Here is a 9,626-nt window from a genome sequence, read left to right on the forward strand (position 1 = left end):
AAGGCACACGTGGCTTTTTTTCCTAAACAATTTTTTTTTTAACCTAAGAGATGAATATATAAGAGAAAAAAGAGAAGGACAAAAAAAAAAAAAACAACAAACAGGAGTGGGAACTCAGAGAGCATCACAGAAACCAAGACGTTGGACCCCAGGCACTTGAAAGGGGGACCTGGGAGATGTTCTTGGAGCAAGTATTGGCTGAAAAGAGCTCAGAGCTGCAAATAATCTCCTACTGTTTGATTTGCTCTTCACTCAGGGAAATGAATGCTATACATTCTTTACAAATAAAGACTGAATCAAACATACCCAGTTCCATTAACAATCTGTTTTCTATTTTGTATTTTCTATTGTTTTACAGAACAATCAGAAATAATGACTTTTTAGGTAATTGCTCAGGTCAGAAGTAGCAATAATGTGCTACTCTATGTTTCTGACACCTCTGTCTCCCCTCAGGGAGGCAGATCTCCATATACACATTAAATATATTAAGAGCTCTCTCTTGAGCTATATATAGCTTCTATTCACAGGCGAGCACCACAACCACTTATTCATTCTTTTCATGCTTTACCTGCTGTTTTCAAGGCTGCCCTGATACTAAAAATAGCTTCACATATTAGAGGAGGGTTGCTATAGATTCAGAATGGGTGATGTTAGGAAGACAGCTAAATCCCTCTTGCCAAGGACATGAAAGATCTGTGTGGATGCAGCTGACAGGCAGCTGTATTATTGTCTGGGACCTGGGCTGTGGTGTCCTTTCATAAAGACTCTCAGGCTCCAAGGCTGGGGTATCTGTGTTCTGCTAAGACCACACTGAACTGCAAATCAATACAAATCATGGATGTCACTACAACTTTAAGGCTTTGCTTTTCCTAGTGTAGTGTTAGAGCACAGTACAACAGTACCTTCATGTATTAATAGTACATTAGCTTCTTTTTAACTGGGAAAACAATTTAATATCCTGTTACATGGGCATATTTCTCTGCAGGCACTGATGTCTCCAAGAAAGAAAATACAAAAATTCTTTGGTAGTTGTTCTTACTACAGAGTTGAAAGGATGACAATTCATCATCTATTTGATTACTTTCAAGACAGCAGTGAAACCACATTAAAAATTGTACTACGCACAGCTGTTTTGAACTTCTGGCAGTGTGTCCTCTGACAGTGATGACAAAGCTAATGTTAATTTTGGAAGTTATCTTCCTGTCTACAATTTAATGGATAGCGCGAGTGAAAAACTGCTTATATATGACTTTCCAACTCATTTACTGCATAAAACAGTGAAGCGTGCTATAGATTCGTGCATTTGATTGTTAAGGTTCCGAAACCTAGGCTTTCAAAATCTATCTGACAAAAACTCTGGAATCATAAGAAAGATTTTCTTTTGTCAAGATTGAACATGCAGAAGTTTGAGGACTCTCTCTAGAACACAGTTATCTCTATGCTCTGTAATTGAAAGCATCTTAAAATATTTTCCAGGTTTTAGAAGTCACTTTTCTGCATTAGGAGGATATTGCTGGTTGCATCCTTTCAGGATGATGATAATTAGATTAATGGAGATAAGCAAGTGCCTGAGTAAGACTTACTTTTCTTTGATAATGTAGTAAAATCTTTCCAAGTGGTATCAATCTGATCTTGATTTTGAAGGCAAGAAAGAATGGATGGCAAAACATCGGTCATTAAAGTAACTCCTACCTAGAAACGTAGGAGTTTTATTCTACCATATACATTAGCATGAGGAAGTCAGAAGAATATTTTTGTTTTGTTAAATCAGATTATAGAAACTTGCCGAATACTGACTCTGTAAAGGTTGAGGTTCAAGTAAAGTTAGCTGTACAGGGAAAGCGTGGCATGTATTGACTAAACCCAGATTATTCATGTATATTAAAACAGATCCTAATATAACTTTAAATAATACAATCTTTTAACAACTGCATATTTGAGGACAGTGCAATGCAAACTTAAGAGACGATTCCTCTATGCTAAAGGTTTTTCACTCAAATCTCATTTCATGTCCTGACCCTTATCTTTCATGTGGTTATGTTTATTTCCATTCAAAAAAGGCGGTCATCTAGATACATAGCTGTTAACAGTTTAGTGTATTGCCTGCAAATTGAATGTGGTTAGAGCAAGTAGCACAATCTCCCAAGGTACAAGCTGGAGTATTTATTTTTACTTGCTATACTTTCCTCAGCAATTTTTTGACTCTGACATTTTTACTTCTAGAGTTGTGAATATTGCGGGGCTCACTGTTGCTGGCTATAAGAAAACATAAGTTGATATTTTAAACTAAGACTAATTGTTCCCATTTAGGATAGTTATCCTTCCCGTTCCACTTAGGTGACATGGAATGAATAGTATCCTGGCAATATTTTCAATAGAAAGGTAGATAGTATTTCAGTACTTTATGTCTGAATGATATTGGTGATTAAGTAACACAAAATTCTATTTAATTTGAAATATAACCCCTATTATTTCCAAAATCTAGCAATCAGTAGTATACTTTTACTAATAAGTGGTCAGTTCTAGCAGAATGGCTGATGGTATTATTAATTAAATGAGGTCTTGTAGTACTCTATAAGCAGGTTCATTAAAAAAAAAAAAATAGGATTTTTTACTGAATCATCCTACTTCACTGCTCACAGCAGCTTGTATCCTTCCATTTCCATTGAATGATCAGCTATAGATCACATTAACCCAGACACTTTCAGCTTCTACTTGCAGTTACTATACTACTTTACTACATAAGTAATCCCACTGAAATCATATGATTACATTATTACAACCTATTATGGACTTATACCTTATCTTTTTAAATCTTTCTGTGATATTTCAAATGCTTGATTACACCACTGTATACTGCAAATAAACTCTGCTATGAAATATTTTCTTAGCTTTAGGACAACCAGTGGAAAACACTGTGATGCCTGACCAGCTACATACTACAGTTTGCAAGACAGATTCCTGAATGAAGATCTCAAATTTTGGTTAAGATGCAACACATCTGAATTTTCTGGAACACGTATGGAGGAATGAGACCTTATTTCTCTATTACATTATATCTTAGACTAAGACTCTGAGGCACTGTTCTTCTCCAGGTTTTCTAGAATGCTAGGTACATGAACACTGCTTCTGTGACTCAGAAGAGAGTGACTCGTCACTCACCTTTTTATATAGAAGACTTTAGATTACATATGTTCAATTGGAAATGATTTGTACCTTCCCTCAATTCTCCCCTTAACTGAACACTCTGAATATACACACATTATGCACAAAAAATGTCTATCAGGAAACAAGGGAATGCATATCTTTTCCACTATGGTTTAAAAGTGCAATGAACTGTAATTTTGCTCACATATTATTTTTATTTTCACAAAATAAATCCAGTGTATATATATATATATAATTAAAAAAAAGTAACAACCCCTCAAAAAAACCCCAAATCAACAAACCAAAACAAATAAATTGCTTGTTTTCAGTTGGTTGCTTTTTCTATTTTTGCTTTTTTATATTTTCATTTTCTTAACTTATTTTCTTTCATTTTTTTTTCATCTGATATCAAACTGGGGAAAAAACAGATTTCCCTTTTTCTTGGATTTGCATATTTGAATGCCATCAGTTGCTTTCCACCATAGCAGATCTAGACATGAAAGGAGGATTAGGCATTCTTTGCTCTCTTAGGAAAATGTTCATACTTGGGGGAATTTAAGCATACTACCCCTCTAAAATCTCCTCCAATGAAAACTGGCAAATGTTGGAGGAGTTAGTTTCTGTATTCCACTTCTTTGAATGCAGGTTGATGAAACTAAGAAGTAGAATTTTGTGCATATTGATAATTACTTTTTAATTAAATTATTGATAGACTTGTTTATGTGTGCCTACATGCGTAAGTAATCTTTTAGTGTGCTTTGTTCTCAAAAGAGCTGCCAAACTGTAAACTCTGAAGATGAAGATTACCTGCCATGCAACAAATATGGCACTAGCAGTGATAATTAAAGGATACTAGACAGGAGTCTACATAATGTATCTCCAGGGGATTTAAATCCTTACTTTAAACCCAAACACCAAACCTTGGAGATAACATGGGAGGCTGCTTCCAAGATTTTATTTTTTAATTAAAATCTGCTTTGTTATTTCCATAACTGAATCACTCTTTCTAAGGTCATACTGGCACTATTTACAGTGCACATCTTAACAAGGGCTTGTGGACTAGCTTATTATAATGATACTTTTTGAAGTTAACAGACATATGAGGATCAAGGTTGTTGCTATGAATGTTCCCTGAAGTACAACAGAATGAATGAATGAAACAATCTGGTTTTCAAGATATTATGATAAGATTCTTACATAACTCTGTAGTCAGAGTCAAGAAAACTAAAATAGATGTTAAAAATTAAGTTATAACTATTCATGTATCTGTGATTCATTAGCGTGTTAAGAGTGTGAGTGATGCTACCATCAAATAAAGTGTTGAGCATGACTTAAACAACTTCACACCACGATAATGAAGATTAAGGTGCCCCTCTGCAAACAGTAACAAAATCATTATTTTGTGAAATGAGCTTAAAGTCGAGAGGCCTTATCTGCATCACAGGAGGTGGGGCTAATGGAATAAATCAGGTTAGGGTGTATTTTCTAAATCTGTGGCCTAAATGGTGGTTCTGTTTTCCAAATAGACCAGCTAAGAATAAGGGTGCAATTTCCCCATATTTTACTCCTTGGGAGATTTTCATATGAACTGATAATTTCAACTCCATTTCTAGTAAAATAGTTTGTTTTCTTTTTTAAATCCTATCAGCAGAACAAGCTTAATTTGGAATTTGAGATGTGCACTGTTCTTTTGTGCTTCGCCTCAGCGTTTATAAAACTAATTCTCAAACTTTGGTCTCCAAGTAAGTGCTCTGTAGACGGCCAACAAAACCACTTCTTTCAGGGAGTCTGACAGTGCATTAAGCAATAAGTAGTTGTCTGCAGTGATTTCTTCGCCCTAGAAATACAGGAGCCTGGAATAAGAAAGGTCCATGGGTCAAATTCGACTTCACACAGCTTTCTAAAATTCCATAATCTGTTGGTTCTGTCTTTAGTTACAGAGAATTTGGGACACATTTTCAAAATAACCAAGTTTTCTAAGTTGTTTATCATATTGGAAGCCTTAAGTATTTTAGAAATTCTGTCCCCACACAGTGTGTCTGACATTGATCTTCAATGGTGTTAAACAGGAGTAATTAAGAAGAAAATTTCCACTGGTAACTGGAATTTAGGGAATTCTATACTCTTATAATAGGATTAGAGATCATATTATTATCCCTATTTTATCTTATTACCAAATACAATGCAATACAATGATTGTGGTTACTTATACAAAGGTCTGGGATTTTGGAACAAGGGAGGACACTGATGAACAATCAGATGCTATTTTTTCAAAGGCACTTTTCTAACAATGAGTACACACTGAAATGGTAATTGCAACTTCAAAACAGCATAAACCACCACAGCTGCTCTCAAAATAATGGATATAGCACAGGCCTGTCTATGATATTATCTGTAACTGACTCTATACTGGAAAAGATTTTAAATCCAGAAGTGCTTTTATTGAATAAATTACTTTGTCAGCCAAACAAATAAAACTGTATTTGAATTTTATCACAGCAACATTGACATCTAGTGGCTAGTTAAACTCCACATTTGATATCCTTTGTATGACAAAAAAACATGGAAAATACAGTCTACTGAATTTGACAAAATACATGCATTGCAACAGCCTGCTCTCTTTACATAGCTTCTAGATGACTGCAGAATGATGGTAGTCTTTAATGACCAGTCGGGTGTGACCAGCCCCAGTGAAGAGAACTGGTGAGCATGAGCCACTGCCCCTCAGCACAGCCCCACTGGTTTTTCCTGACTGTCAGCAAGTCTTAGGCTTGGGAGTCAGCTGCCTGACAGAAGTGTAAATGTTGCTCTGGATGCTTGTTGGGAGGCATAGTGCATCCCATAGTTTTTACCCTGGTACCTCTAAAAGAAGAACTACAATTATTGAACATGATGCTACTGGCATATGTGCATGTCCATTTTTAGTTCTACTTGATTTTTTACAAATTACTAGGGGGCTTCAGAGAGAGGGAGATGAAAATCAGGAACATGACAGATGCTGTGAGACTTTGTACTATGAAGACATGAAAATAAAAGTTTTGGCAACCTACTTCATAGACATGTAGAAGATAGGAAGGTGCCAACATCAAATAATGTTAGTCTAAATTCCTCATTTTTCAACAAAGTAACTGGCTTAATGGAGAAAGAGGAAAGATAAACCTCAATTTTACTAGCATTCTTGATGGTTCCACATTACTGTCTCATAATCAAACTCAAATGTATATGACAAAAATATATCTGCCCTGCAAACAGGTCTTATAATAGATAAGGTTGTCAGTGACCACCTTGCCCTCACTCTCCACACCAGTGGTAGCTGCTTCTTCTGGCCTGTTGGCAAAGCTGCCTGATGTGCTTCACTAAAAATTGGAGCAATTTTTTAATCGGTTAACCAAACTAATTTTGACCAAACAATCAGAGGCTGTTGAGTTTAAGCAATTTTACCAGACCTTAGAAGGCAATAATCTCCTGCAGAAAGGTTGGACTTGATGATCTAAAAGGTCTTTTCTGACCTCGTCTAAGGCGGAGGTATTTCTTCCTAGCTAAATACTTATAAGGACTAAACAGCTATGCTTAGTGTTTATTAGAAATACACAGAGAACTCTGAGCACGAAGGAGAGCAATAAAACATAAAAGTTCTCAGAAATGTAACCTATGTGGATAGGTTGAAGTACTTTCATTCCTTAGCTTCAAAAAGCTAAGACTGTGGGCATATATGTCTTCCAGTATTTAAAAATTTCTTATTCAAATGAGGATAAATTCTTTCTTTCTGTACCAATTAATGTAGGGCATTAAGAAATTATCTCCAGTAGCAACAAAGGAGATTTATCTTACATATTAGGAAAAAAACACCCTGTATACTTAAGAGGTTAATAGATTAGGCTATTTATGCTGTGCAATCTCCTATGCTAGCAGATTCTAGGAATGGCTCATTAAGTACATCAGATATGATTCTTTGAATTCTGCATCTCCACAGTTTAATACCTTCTTTTGGTACATACATGTTGATAAAAGTATTATGTCTGACTTAAGCATTCTGAATACACCAAGTCTCAAACTCAGCCCGTTTCTAGATTTAGGGCAGGAATAAAGTGATGCCTCCTTTGTAGGCCACGAAGTTCAGGCTACTGTAATTTAAGAGTATAGTTTCATACTACTGATAAGCTGATCTAACAGAGTGCTGCTGCTGAAAGGGCTGCCCTTGTTTTTCATCTTCCCCTTCCTCCTGTCCTATCCCTCTATCCACAACCGTTTTTTGCACCACCATTGTTGCACATCAGACACCACAGCAGGACAGTCAGAAGAGCTAGAATGACAGAAATTAAAAACTGCAGTTCAGCAGAAGTGGTCAGATGAGCACTGTCAGCTCAAGAAAAGGAATGCTTTCTTTCTTCCAAGGCAGCCAACCCATGGCTGTTATAGAAAACCGTGCTCCTAAGGTTTGGCTGTACAATCATTGAAATCCAACTTAAAACCATAGCACATCCCACCCTGCAGAGTTATGCCCAACTCTTCTTTTTCCCCATATCTTTCAGTGCTGTGGGATTTGTATGGAAGAATTATCTTTCTTGGTGTCAAAGCATATATATGATAGCTTTAACCTACCAAGATACTCCTACAGAATCAAACTATAATACATACACTAAGGGTTAAGGACAGATTCAATTTCAACTACTAATTTACTAAGGATTCATTTCTGATCCACTTCCCTAGCTATAGCTTACTGTCACTCACACCTAAAAAGCAGGTGATGCCTGAAAGCAACAGTCAGACATCAGAAAAGCATAACATAGTAAGATGAAGTTATCTAGTTGCTATTCTCAAAAGAGCTGTTGATAAAATAACTTCAGCATCTACAAGTTGCAATAGTTGAACATACTGGAGAATTTTTCTTTGCCCAGAAACTTATTTTTTCTATATGCAATCTTCTGTGCCCACAGCACAATGCCAAGAGGTTCAGGAACTGTACATCCTTCCTCTACCTTTCCCACTTTTCTTCAAAGTGCATAATCAATGATATGTTGGCCCAGTTTCCAGAATCATATCAGGATTCATTCACACTAAAGCAGTCTGTCGTTTCCGTAAGAGAACAAAAAGATGCCTGCTATTACAGTTGCGTGGGTATACATTATTTATTTTGAGGTATTTAAATTATTAATTAGTATAATTCCATTTTTTCAACAGTCTCTGCTCCTTAGAGGAAATGGGCCACATTCCATAGGACTTCAGCAGAACACCGTATACACTCAGATAAGCATATTGCCACTCAGTTCCTTTCCATCGGACACCTCTAGTATCACCTTTACATCCCTTCAGAGTGATAATAACATAACAAGTGACACAAATACTAGCTCAGGAGAAAGAAACTACTTTGGTTTTAACACAGATTCAGTAGCCAACGTAAAGAGGTACGCTATCAACTGTTGCATGCGATTCCCTTACTGTGTAGCACTGTAAAATACTGCACTACATTTTACAACTTATGTATTACATTAGTGGCATTTCAGTTTTGAAATTTTCCCTGTATTAAGTGTATCTGTGGTTTAAGACTCCAGGAATCAATAACACTTGATGGAAAGTCTGATACAGTCCAGAAGAAAGTATCTGTGATGGACTAAAGCATTTCAGACCTCAGCAGTCAAAATGCTGGTTCAGGTGTTGTGCACCCTGATCTTTGATGGGAAACAGTATCAGCTCCTTAACAGGTACTTGCTGTATTTGATGAGTTAATGCTGAAGACTGGCATTTCCCAGCTAGCTTATGAGAAAACAGTTTTAGTTTATAAAGCTCCTTCCCCTGATGCAACCCACAAGCTCCCGAACTCTTATCAGCCGTTGCCGTTGGTCCTCACAGAGAAACTGGGTCAGATAACTGCCTTTCTCTCTTCTAACTGCGAGATGCAATTAAGAGGAGAAACCGCTAAAACATGTGGAAACCAATGTTATGTATTACCTTGCCGAGGCTGCCAGGGCGTTACTGCGGCCGTGCAGGAGGTCTGTGTCGTGCTGAAGGCAGCGCACACACCTACTGCACGAAGCGCTGCCCCGAGGGTCGTCTGGCAGCTTCTGTCACCGAGGAGCACCCACCCAGGGCCCTCTCCTCCCCGAGGGGCCTCCTCCAGAGCGACCCCTCCTGCGCGACCCCTCCCCCGACGGACCCTTGTGGCGGGGCCCCGCCGCCCTGGTGCCCGCCGCCACCTCTCAGCTGTCACCCCCGCAGCTCAGCTCCTCTAGGGAGACTCCCCAGCCCAAAAGCGCTGGGAGTGGTGAAAGGGCGAAGTGGGACGGGATGAAGAGGGGCTCGCTAAAGCCTCCCTGGGAGCCACTACGGGCGGGTCCTACCTTCCCAGAGGCGGAGACCGCCGCAGCCGGCGCCGCGCACCGGGTTCCCGAGCAGGGAGACTCCCCTCGCCCCTAAACATGATGAGCGGCTTTCCCCTCCCCTCCCTTGCCGTCGCAGCTCGCCCTCCCCCGCCCGCCGAC

At 38.3% G+C, this 9,626-nt stretch overlaps 1 protein-coding gene across 5 annotated transcripts in view; it reads right to left on the reverse strand.

Moving 5' to 3' along the window:
- The window catches only part of LGI1 (leucine rich glioma inactivated 1), a 30,602-nt gene extending 20,989 nt beyond the window's left edge, over window positions 1-9,613 (reverse strand). For 4 of the 5 annotated variants that reach the window (XM_061348973.1, XM_061348971.1, XM_061348972.1 and 1 more), the window contains exon 1: window positions 9,486-9,613. The gene's annotated coding sequence lies outside the window, so the exon portion shown is untranslated. Of the gene's footprint in view, window positions 1-9,096; window positions 9,263-9,485 lie in introns of those variants that run through there. The other variant, XM_061348970.1, reaches the window with a different exon arrangement.
- Between the last annotated feature and the right edge of the window lie 13 nt (window positions 9,614-9,626).

This window comes from Neopsephotus bourkii, unplaced genomic scaffold, assembly GCF_033783945.1.
Source record: "Neopsephotus bourkii isolate Nb327-2 ecotype Australia unplaced genomic scaffold, CSIRO-AGI_Nbou_v1 NB_379, whole genome shotgun sequence".
Taxonomy (NCBI): domain Eukaryota; kingdom Metazoa; phylum Chordata; class Aves; order Psittaciformes; family Psittacidae; genus Neopsephotus; species Neopsephotus bourkii.